General features: G+C 36.5%; 1 long non-coding RNA gene across 1 annotated transcript; it reads right to left on the minus strand.

Moving 5' to 3' along the window:
* Positions 1–7443: 7443 nt before the first annotated feature.
* Positions 7444–8114, minus strand: LOC125649045 (uncharacterized). Its single transcript, XR_007360538.2, has 3 exons — positions 8011–8114; positions 7728–7917; positions 7444–7648 (listed from the first exon to the last, which is right to left on the minus strand). It is a non-coding gene; the product is annotated as an uncharacterized LOC125649045 (long non-coding RNA).
* Between the last annotated feature and the right edge of the window lie 4135 nt (positions 8115–12249).

The following is a 12249-nucleotide window of genomic DNA, read 5'->3' on the forward strand; positions in this document are numbered from 1 at the left end:
TCGACAGGGGATGCTTACTCCTCCTAGGCACCTGCTCCCACCTCTGGTTTATTTAGGGGCCCGTGTTTGCCCAGCTCTCTATTTTGTATTGCTTATTTAGGAGTTATGAGATTGATCATTGTTCGTTATCTTCACCTTTCATATACATGTATATAGATGTGCTAGTTATACTAATTGTTTCCAAATGTCATTTTATGATGACCATTTAGCCTAATATTGTTTAGTTTGAGATACATTGTTCATTTGCTAAATGACATTAAAACTTAGTGAATATTGAACTTATGTTTTATATACATATACTATATATAGTCTTACTGATACCGGTCGCGGTAGCTGAGTGGTATAGCGTTTGCTTGATAACCAGGTCATGAGTTCGGGCCCCGCTCGTTAAAATAGGTAGTGATTGCTCCTTCACCAAACACTCGGCATTTAAAAATGAGAACTACATGTCTTTCGGATATGACCTTTAACCTAAGGTAGTTCACTACACTAAAGCTTATACTCTGTATGACACCACGTCACAAGATGTCGATTTAAATGTTTTGTGAAATTATTTGTATCGATGAATTTCATTGTATATCATCGTAGCTCAGTGGTTAAAGCGCTGTTCAAATCCGCCAGCGTCTTTTGTTCACATGTGTTAACATAATTTTTTGAAAATCATGTTTTTATCCAAATTTGCATATTTTCTGCATTTTTGGCATATATCCTTATTATAATGATTGTAAGGTGACGATAGCGAACAGTGATCAATCTCATAACTCCTATAAGCAATACAAAATAGATAGTTGGGCAAACAAGGACACCTGGACACACCAGAGGTGGTATCAGGTGCCTAGGAGGAGTAAGCATCCCCTGTCGACCGGTCACACCAGCCATGAGCCCTATATCTTAACCAGGTACACGGAGTTATCCGTAGTCAAATCAGTGTGCCAAGAACAATCGGCTTGATACACGTCAGACGGAATTTGACCCAATGATATGTTGTATTGATAGTTATAACGACCATAGAATTTGCGAAATGCTTACTTTAAACGATACTGTTGAAACCCTTGTACCATCAACTTGTTTGTCAGTAGCTCGCCTCAATTTAAAAACTGACTATACCCAGAAAAATCTCTTGCGTATTGAATCAGTTGAAAGATATAAACACCATATGCAGGTGATAATGGAATATTGCTACATAAATATGGGAAGTTGACGATGGAGAAGCTAAAATCATCCCGTTACAAGTCATCAAGTTGAGGTGTTAGTTTGCCGTCAATATCTACTTTCAGGAAAATATCTAAGTATGAAGCAGAAGTGGATGACTCTGTGGTGTCTTTTATTTCGAGCTCACAGGGATATATCGAGTCGACATATGAATGAAAGTTATTATTGTTAATAGATCAAACGTCGTCGATATATCTAAATGTTTTCTTCTCACGTAAAAGTTTTTGAATAAATTCTGTTTCATATGAATATAAAAACAGATCAGCTAACAAAGGAGCACAATTCGTGCCCATTGGAATTCCAACATACTGTTGGAAGACCTGATCACCAAAGACCACGAAGATATTGTCAATGACGAACTCTAGCATATTTTTATTTCAACTTAGAGTACTTGTGCGTGGAATCAGAGTGGTGTTTAACGTCCCACACAAGAATCATAGGTTTCACTCATATGGAAATGTCACCATTGCCGATGAAGGGCAGCAAAATTAAGGCATATGCTTGGCGCTTATGGCCTTTGAGGAAGGAGGGATCTTCATCGTGCTACACCTGCTGTTACACGGATCCTCGGTTTTTGCGATCTCATCCGAAGGACTATCCTATTCAGTAGCCTCTACCGACAAGCGAGGGGTACTGAGGAGCTATTCTAATCCGAATCAATACGGGATCCCACTGATAGAATTGGATATTTTTTAATATCCCTCTCAAGAATTTTTCATACACAGTGATATTGACAACGGATAACTCCGTTTACCTGATCAAGATATACATGTAGGGTCACGGCGGGTGTGACAGGTCAACAGGGAATGCTTATTCCTCCTAGGCACCTGATCCCACCCCTGGTGTGTCCAGGGGTCCGTGTATGCCCAACTATCTATTTTGTATTGCTTATAGAAGTTATGAGATTGATCACTGTTCGTTATCTTCACCTTTCATAGAAGAATTAATTCATTTTTGTGAAAATTACACAACGAGCTTGTCTTTTGTGGTTTATATGCTATTGAAAATGGTGACATGGGATGTAGTCCTAAAACCTTCTTGAAAATTTTCTTCCCTTTGGAACAGTTATAATTTACGTCGAATAGTTTGTAATTGACAATGAAGTTCAATATTCAAATTTTAAAAACATAACGAAAACGTCAGATGGCATCACAAATACATTTTTAAAAACATGCATCGTTGCAAATTGTGAATGCATTAGGAATGGTTGTATCCTACGTTATATACGTTCATAGAATGGTTGTATCCAGCACTATATTTTAATTATCATTAATAAACGTCTTAATCACAAAGTTTACTTCCTTTTGTCTTTTCACTGATGTAACTGAATTTTAAGTGGGATTTTCCGTTTTCTACAAATATGATAAAAGAGAACGACAGACACCAATTTACACGAATTTTTCTGTGTTGAAGTGGTAGGGAATGATCGAATGCTATATATCATTCAAATCAGAATTCATTGTGTCACCTGCTATAGGCTATATAATTCTTAAGATTCAGCTGTATAAAGAAAAATATGAGCCACTTTCTAACCCCTCCTCACGGATATCTACACTCACCATAGTAAATTGCCATAGGGATTGGTTGTACAAAATGCGTTAAAAACACGATTGTATCCTGCGTAGGAATGGTTGTATCCAAATGAGTTTTTTCGAGATAAATTGTTTCTCAATTGTCAACTTACAAATACATGCTATAACACGGTCAAATGATATCTAACATGTTTAATATCAATCAGGAAGCAGTTCTACATGTATGCATATTGATTACTCTGTTTACCTGATCAAGATATACTGACATAGGGCTCACGGTGGGTGTAACCGGTCGACAGGTTATGCTTCCTCCTAGGTACCTATCCCACCTTTGGTATGTCCATGGGTTCGTGCTTGGCCTTCTCATAATTTAATATTCTTTGTGATATTTTTGAGATTGATCACTGCTCTTTATCTTCACTTGTTCCTTTACATTTAATTCTGTGACAGGTCTCATGATCATCGTATCATTTCATATTCAATGTTCTACAATTATCTATTTGGAAATTCGATGCGCTAATGTTCATTTGTTTACAATAAATCATTAGTCGGAGACGGCAATATATTACAAAAAGAAATAATTGAATCTGACCGATATCTTACCTATCTTGAATTTGATAAGAAATATTAATTCGCTGTGCTTGTACACAGCAAGTTGCCGTACTGCATGTCATCGTCAAATAATTCGCCGTACATCGGACCTCAATTGATTTGGCTAATTTCTTTCACATAATCGACATTTATGTTTATCAGCTTCTATTACCCAAACTCTGCTCACCGTAGCTCGTTTTTGCTGTCATAAAAAATCTGAACAAAGAATGATTGAGATTGAAAATTTGTCATTTATTACAATACCAAATGACGAAAGAAATCTTCAACATAAGATTTTGGGGGAAATCAGATAATACATTCTACATGAAAGTACCTGCAAAGCTAAATTACTCCAAGTCTGATTTCCCCCAAAGAAGACAAAATAACTTAAATAATGCTACGCTATAAGATGACAAATAAAAATTCATCAAAACAAACCCAGAGCAAAAAGATGGCGAACAAATAAGGCCACAAGATATGAAACACAGTATCATATCGGCGCCATCCAAGGTGAGCAGAGAGAAATAACTAGTTTGACTGTGGAGAGTTAATAAACATTTATCACACATGAACAGTTAAATACTGACCCGATTGCAATTAACAGTGTATATGGTTACCAAAGTTGACACATTCCTGTGCTAGAACATAAAGGATATTGTATATAACAAGACATACTTTGGACATATCTGTGTATAAAAGGATAGCGTAACTAAGTGAGTCAGTAAGGTATATTGCACCAACCACATATAGCAATGTATACAGTACCAATGTGTAGCATATAAAACAGAAAAAAATTTCTCTACAACTTGCAAAAAAGAATTACTACAAAGAAAATATAACAGATACCAACTTGCAAAAAACCTATTTTGTTTAAATATTTACATAGTACCAAACTTTTTGCAGCAGTTAAACACTGACCTGCTCGAAGTCTTAAAATTAATATAACCGTCAATTGATACAGTCCTTAGCAGCAGTTAGACACTAACCTGCCCAAATTTTCAATTGATATATGCACGCAAGTGATGCAGTCTTTAGCAGCAGTTAACACGAATTTCAATGTAAACAATATCATGACAATTCATAACGGGAAACAATCGTATTTGACTCAAAAACAGGGTTTATGGGTACCAGGTGCTTAATTTTAAGATACAAGTCTGTACATATTAGAAACACTCCAACAAGCGGGTAGCATCGACAAATGCATAAGAAGTAAGGTGATTGGTGGAGGCTGGGATCATGGTCACCATCAAATAAGAACTTTAATCAGCTGCAATTATTAATCAAGTACACACAGATAACCCTCTCTGACGCCTGGACTGTTAAAGTTACTGCATCCGGTACACGTGTCACGTTTCATCTACATGTAATTATCTCTTCCGATCAGAAATATCACGTGACAAAAACGCCAGAATGTGATTGGATAATATCCTTTGAAATGATTGGTTGCTTTATATCGAGCGAAGCTCGGACGGGCCGAAGGCCCGTCCGCGAAGCAAGGCTCTAAAGGTAACACGTATGTAAAAGAAAAAAGTCAAAATCAGCAAAAGAAAAAGAGATAATCTCTATATACGTTCATTGAAATTTTCGTGATCCATATGGGCGCCGCCATTTATTTTTTCATTACCTGCTTCAACAGTTATTCGTGTTTTATTTTGAATGCCAATAATAGAAGACTTTAACGTGCAATTCGTAATTTAAACACTCATTTTGTTCAAAGTGAATAGTATAATTATCATTGTAACAGGTTTTAGCAAATAAATACATATAAAACCGTAATACGACTAAATAGATGAACGAGTTCATGAGTTTCTTTGAATAAGAGCATACGATAAAATTACGGTTACTTTTTTACCATTTTGAATTTATTGGTTAATTTTGTTTAGTTTTAACGGCCTTTTTCATTGCATACGGAATGTATTGTTGTTGTTTATAATTATTTGCTTTGAAAAAGAGAAAAAAGTCGAGGCTAAATGTGACGTCACAATGCACAGTTTACGTCGCCTTGCGTTTTATTTCCCACGTTCAATGAATAGGCAGATCATGTAAAACTGTTGTCCCCATATAAACTCCTTTAATATTGAGATGTTACTGGGTGTTTAGGGCAAGGAAATTTCATTCAAAATATATTTTTTTAAATGAATCATAATCTACCGTGCTGAACGGAATTATGATTACCACTCGGGACACGGAGTTACGTACATGCTTCGCTCGGTCCAACGGTCACACTGTATACATATTAATCACGAGTAAATATACTCAAACTTTGGAGGGAAACACCGTGAAAGGGATGTGTATCTTACAAGGAGAGTAAGTTAATAGCGAGCGCAGCGAGCCAGCGCGGAGCGCTGGCTCGTACTGCGAGCTCTAATGACTAGAGCGCGGGAAATAATCCGAGCTAAATCTCAACCTCTAACAAGAATTTTTTTTTTGAAGCCAATCCCAGAAGTCCCTCGTACAAAATGGCGGATGGTTCGATTCGTAAAATAATAATTTAAAAAAATCTTTGAAGTATTACAAACCTTTCTTATTTGAAAGGAAAGGATGACAATCATATTCTTCCCCCTTTCTTTTTCTTTTTAAAATATTGTCTAAAGAAATGTAAACAGTCACGACACAATTACCAGGCTACGTCACAACACGCTCGTTGCATTTCCCGCTAAACTGGTTCCTACATTGGCGAGAAGAGCAAGACAGTAATCCTACGTATTGACAGTGAACCAGATCAGTTTTCCTTGTTTTCAATATAATTTTTTTGAAAATGTATTCAGATATGCTGCGCTCGCCCCAACGGTCACACCGTAATCATATTATTCATTTTCTTTTCTTCATTTCCATTATAAGTAATAAATCTTAAGTTATTTCGTAGAGTTGATAAAACGAATGTCCCCAATTATACATTCTGGGAAAGGGAACAGTTTATTTCCTTTGAAGCCATTGTAGGGACGAAGCTAATAAATTTTAGAATACGAAGTGGAAAGGGACATAGAAATTATACCGTTATCCGTCCGTCTGTCCGTCCCACTTGACTCCTCAGAAAACGCTCAACTGATATCGTTCAAATTTTGTAGGTCTAAGGATTGTTAGTCACCATTTTACAGAACTTATGGGACTTTGTTGAATTTGTGCATGCTACTTTGTGGACGCAACTCCTCCGAAACGGCTCAACAGATTTTGTTGAAATTTAGTAAGATTGTTAGTCACCATACGTAGATGATCATATTGCGCCGTCATTTTGATTTGACAAATTTTACAGGAGTTATGGGTCTTTTGTGCTTCAACTTTTTTGCTGCGGTGGGGGACATGGCTACGCATAGCAATCTTGTTTGTCATGTGCGTGCGGTGTGCGTACGTGCGTGCGTGCGCGCGTGCGTGTGTGTGTGTGTGTGTGTGTGTGTGTGTGTGTGTGTGTGTGTGTGTGCGTGCGTGTGCCACTATAGTACTTACTATTACCATACTAGAAATATCACAACAGCGATTGAATATACTCACTGATCAACTAGTTCAATTTTAAATATCAGAAGTATAATAAATTCTTTGGTCATACACACATCAGGAGTGTAGTAAATACGTTTATGAAAAAGCTCTCATGAACACTGCAGGACAAATAATAAGAGGAAATGTTATGAATTAATAATCATTTCTCTTACATATCTGTTGAAATTGAGACAATATAGTGAATACATGTTTGTTGGAAACTCGTTTGATGCAGGTTTTTTTTTTGTACCGCCTGTCCACGTAATCATGTCCAAATATGGATGGCTCAACAATGTGATATTTTAGTGCTTAAATCTAAAAATACATAAAAATATAAATACATGTATAAGCAATAAAATGTCGTCTTTCTTTGTTGTTTTATCGGCTGATGAAGGTAGCAATCATTGCAGAAAACTTTTTAAGGTTATGAAAGCTTGCTACCTTCGTCGTCACCTGATAAAAAACAAAGAAAGCATTTTATGTTTAAAATGTTATAATATTAATAATTATGATGATGAAGGAAAGGTATGATAAGAGACAATATAGATTACGACTGGGTGGATACAATGTAACACACTCTGTACATCAGCCCTCGCAAAGTTTGTTACTCAGTGTTTTGTCAGTACACACACCATTCACAATATCTTAGTTTATTTTGCTGTTATACAAATATATAATATAGATAAATATTAAGTACTGAACGCTCTGGGTAGTGAGTTGTCCAGTGAAAGTTCTAAGTAGTGAGTAAGTAGTCCAGTGAAAGCTTTGGGTAGTGAGAGGTCCAGGTTTTTTTTTCAGTTTTGAAAAGTCCAATAGTATTTGTAACCACGTAACCAGATCTGGAAAAAAAATCTGATTTACCATTTCATAACACCTGTTTTCATTGAATAACCAATATTTACATAAACAAAAATTTACCTGAACCCCTACTTCATATGATGTAAACGCTCTTCGAGTATGTTTACGACTGCAACCCAAAACAACGTATCATTGTCATTGGTGTTCTCATCTCTCAGTTTGTGTGCTCTCTTCACATGATGTTGTAGATCTTTTTTTGTCAAACCATGTTGTGGGCCCTTAACATGTGAGGGCGCTTTGGCTTTAGGTGCTGAAAAATAGGTTATACCGTGGATTATCTCATTAAGCAGTACATAACTTGATATACAAAATATCAAAACAGACATGTTTAGTATTTAAATACGATCGGATTTTTGAACTGGTAGTTTCGCTTGGGCCATTTCTGAAACGTCCTACGGTATGACAATATCAAACAAGGCGTACAGATTCCCAGAGTAGACGTTCCTTATATATAATACAGAGCCACGAACGGTAGAAACATTTCCGTACATTGTTTGTTTCTGTGGTTTTCTTTCTCTGACGTCATTTGTTTCTAGGCCTGATAAAAGGCTGCCCGGTCTCATTGTGCAGCGCAGTGTTCTGCCAAGTGCGGGGCCTGACACTCCTTGGGTTGTGTTCGACATGCATGTAATTACATGCCGAAATGCTGGTTGTGTAGCAGAAGTTATCTGGCTGTAAGGGTAGCTGGATTGGGTTGTCGTTGCTGTATTTTTTAGTTGTTTTGTTTCCTTCGTCAGTAATGCTGTAGATAGAATGGTCTATCGTTAAAATGATATTGTCCTACGGACCCGGTTTAACGATAGAATGCGTCCCATATACCCGCAGTGGAGCAAAATAAAAATTGCACTCAGTACATGTTTCGGTAAATCATGTACATGTATCATTAATATACAACCAAAAAAGTTACCTTCTCAACTGACTCGCCATTAATTCCATTTTAATTAGTGTAGAAAGAGAACTAAAACCTGCGAGTTTGAATTTCGCTGTGTGCAGCTTCCATTTTACCGGAACTTGTCATTGCGTAAGCGCACAGCTCCCATATATGGAGATACAGGTATGCCCTTTTAAGGGAAATGTACAACGATCTTTACTACGCCGTTATTTTACAGGAAAATTAACTTATACTTTCAAATAAATACTGTAAATTAAGAAATGTCAACATTGCAGCGTCAAATTAAATTAATATGAAGGTTTAATATATTCTTCTTTTGATGAAAATTGCTTTCATTAGGCCTGAATGAAGAAAAATAGCCGGATTGTACTGACAAAAGCTTATCTTTTCCCTCTAGCACTGCAGATATTATTTCTGCCTGTTCATCTTTCATTTTCCACCGCACATTGTACTTTTTTTTTTTTTTTTTTGGTCTTCCAGCTCTATGCAAAAGGTGAGTTTCACTGTTTTCGATATATGGTAGCGGGTGGTTCTTCATTGAGCATTCGTTTTCGAAAACAGTTTCTGGTAAAATGGCAATCAATTTGAATCGAGAAAAATTACATTTAAAAGATTACAGTATCTTACGTTGTTTTTTTTTGTTTGGTTGGTTTTTTTTTTTTACAGTGTTAGGACTTACTACGAATTATCAATGAGGTTCATTAATTGCATTCAATTTTATCTTTAAATTTGCGCGTTTATTCTTTGGTAATTTCAAAATTGTTTTGGAGCGATTCTGCAATTTTCTGCTACATTACGAGTATATGGGAGGCCTTCTAACTGTGGCAATTAAGGGCGTGTCCCGAGACACGCTTAGATCATTCTAACTACATGTAGTAATGCTAGTGCGTTGTCTCATTTTTGTCAGCATCCTCTGTATAGCGTGGGCTCAAAAGTGGGCGTCTTTCATTGCAAATGCGGATCAAGATCTGTTAAATACAGTATCAACGAATTAGTATAGTAGTATTGCTAACTATGAATTTTAAGTCTCATTCACAGTCGGCCATACTGTATGTACGACAAAATGCGTACGCAAAAGAAACTCGCTGGTCTCACACGGTCTTCTTGCGAAATTTCGAGCAAGCGTATAGCCCGTAAGAATGCATGATAGACATGTCCCAAAAAATCGACGATTTTTCAACAAACGGAAAGGACGCACGTGTGCCGTAATCTCGACGCTAGGAACACGTGGGTCAGATGTGCGTTTTTTACTGGTCTTGGGAAGAAAACCGATGATCCACAAAAAAAAAACGCTGTTCGATCCTTCGTATGAAATCGACAGCAAGAAGTGCGGCTGCTTATTTTTTTTTAGGGTTATAAGTTCGTATTCAGCCCGTGGTTACGCGTCGTGCAGAAAGAAAAATACGTCTTTCGTATATGTCATATGTGTGGTAGTCTTGCGATCCACGTAAGACAAATGCGCCACGAATAGTAAAAAAAAAACCAACAAAAAAAAACGCTCGGTGAAAGTGTGACAACTGTGCGTTATCCTTACGTCCATTTCCATGTACTCGTATTTACATTTATAACGTTTTCCTTTTGATATCTTTATACCAACTGTAATAATAGTCATTTCCTCATGAATACAATGCAGATGTGAATAATGTGTGTAAGGATCTTAATAAAAATAGTACGTCTATTCTAACGGCGGTGAAAACAACAAAAATTATTTCATTTTTGAAAATATATATTTACGGTATAATTGCAACATTTCACACCGATCTACTTTTCACGAAGTTCTAACGCGCTGCATGAAATATGCTGGCGTAAAGCGTCGCCATTCATCATGTATTATTACAAAATGAAATATATTTTTTAATCAAACGCCTATGTGGGCGCAGTATGACCGTACTGTCACCTGATGTTATTACACTCACCACTAACTGACTACTAACCACTAGATTGCTTGATGTTTTTCCGCCACACTCAACAATTTTTCAGTTATCTGGTGGCGCCCAGTTTTTATTGGTGGAAGAGAGAACCCAGATACAATGTACCTGGGAAGAGACCACCGACCTTCCGAAAGTAAACTGGGCTAACCACTAGACCACCATACCCTCTTTTCATCGCATAAATTACAAGTGTATGCCTTTTCAAAATGTAAAATCTAGTTTTCAATTCTTAAATAGGGTTGACGATAATTTGAGTGAATCATATCGGGCAGTGGTAAACTGAGATTAAAGGTTGTACACTATAGCTTAATCATCATGTGTTGCTCATCAATTAGTTTACTGTTGTAATGTACTAATAAGTCGTTTAAAATACATTGTGTATTGTCATTGTCTATCGTCAACAAAAGGCATAACGTTAAGCTGAGGTGCTGACTCCAAGCAGCTTATACATGATTTTAGCTTTGCATCATAAATCAAGTTTATATTTCCCGAAAACCTTCTATAAAGTTAAAATCTTGGCTTTCAGAGACAGCGAATTAAGTTCTAAATCAAAAGTAAATTCTTGGTCGAGTTCTTTACCGAACTATTGAGCTATTCTCTTTTAGAAAAAATATGGGACTTGACACATGTTAAGTAACAACAAATTTAATGATACATGAAGCACCCTACTTTGGGTTTGATTTCAGCAAAAATAAACAAAGGCAAATATCTCTAAATTATCGTTACTACCAACGTCGGTTTTCATTTATAATGTCCAAAACTGTAAATTGTTACTTTTCATATATTTTACTACATGCATATTTAAAAGATATAATATATTCAAGGTGATGGAAGTTGTAATCTTCATAAAACAGTTCACAAGCTATTACAATTCCTGTTTTTATCATGTACGCACATATGTGTAAAAAAAATTTATTTTCATTGTTTTAAAATTATGCTATGGGACATTTTAAATATCTTTAATAAAAGATGTACCTTATTATATACAATTTCATCTGCGACAGAGAACCCATAAGTAAATATTCCATACTGTATGTGGACATCTGAAATTCCCGTTGCTAAAGCCAAAGGGAGTACAATTTTACTCTTTGCCCTCATTATTAACATAGTATAAAAAGGGTGAAAATCACAAGTAGTCAGGGCCGTAAATTAACCTTCAATTTGGAGGAGGCAGGAAATTAGGCGGGGGTCTGGGGGGCCGCCCAGGCCCCCAGACGCTGAGCACATTTTGTGCACACTGAACACGTTTCGTGCAAAATCCTTGATTCTAGGGCCTTCTAAGATGTTACTTGACTAACTCATTCTAAAAGAAAGATTTGGAATGCTTTTTAAGGGAGGTATCATGTTCTTAGTTATTGGAAACAACATAAATTCTAATGAACTTTAAATTTTAATTTTTTTTTTGGCTCAAAAGTTGGAGGAGGCAGCTGCCTCCTCCGCCTCCATGTAATTTACGGCCCTGGTAGTGATCAATCTCATCAATTCTATTGGATGTCGAACAAAAGAAGTTGTGGTATTATTTGTAATAAATCAGTGTCTCTTTTTCCTTGTGTTATTCTGTTTTAAAACCAATTCTTTTAAAGTGTCTTTAAAAATTATATCTAGAGGGTGTTACACCCCAAATCGTCGCCTGTCCCAAATCGTCGCCGGCAACGATTTGGGATGGGGCGACGATTTAGGGTGTAACAGAGAGTGGTTACAGGATAATTTCAACTGCTAAATAAGTCAACTTATTTAGAACACCCCCAGGAAATGGCAG

Source organism: Ostrea edulis, chromosome 5 (genome assembly GCF_947568905.1).
Source record: "Ostrea edulis chromosome 5, xbOstEdul1.1, whole genome shotgun sequence".
Classification (NCBI taxonomy): domain Eukaryota; kingdom Metazoa; phylum Mollusca; class Bivalvia; order Ostreida; family Ostreidae; genus Ostrea; species Ostrea edulis.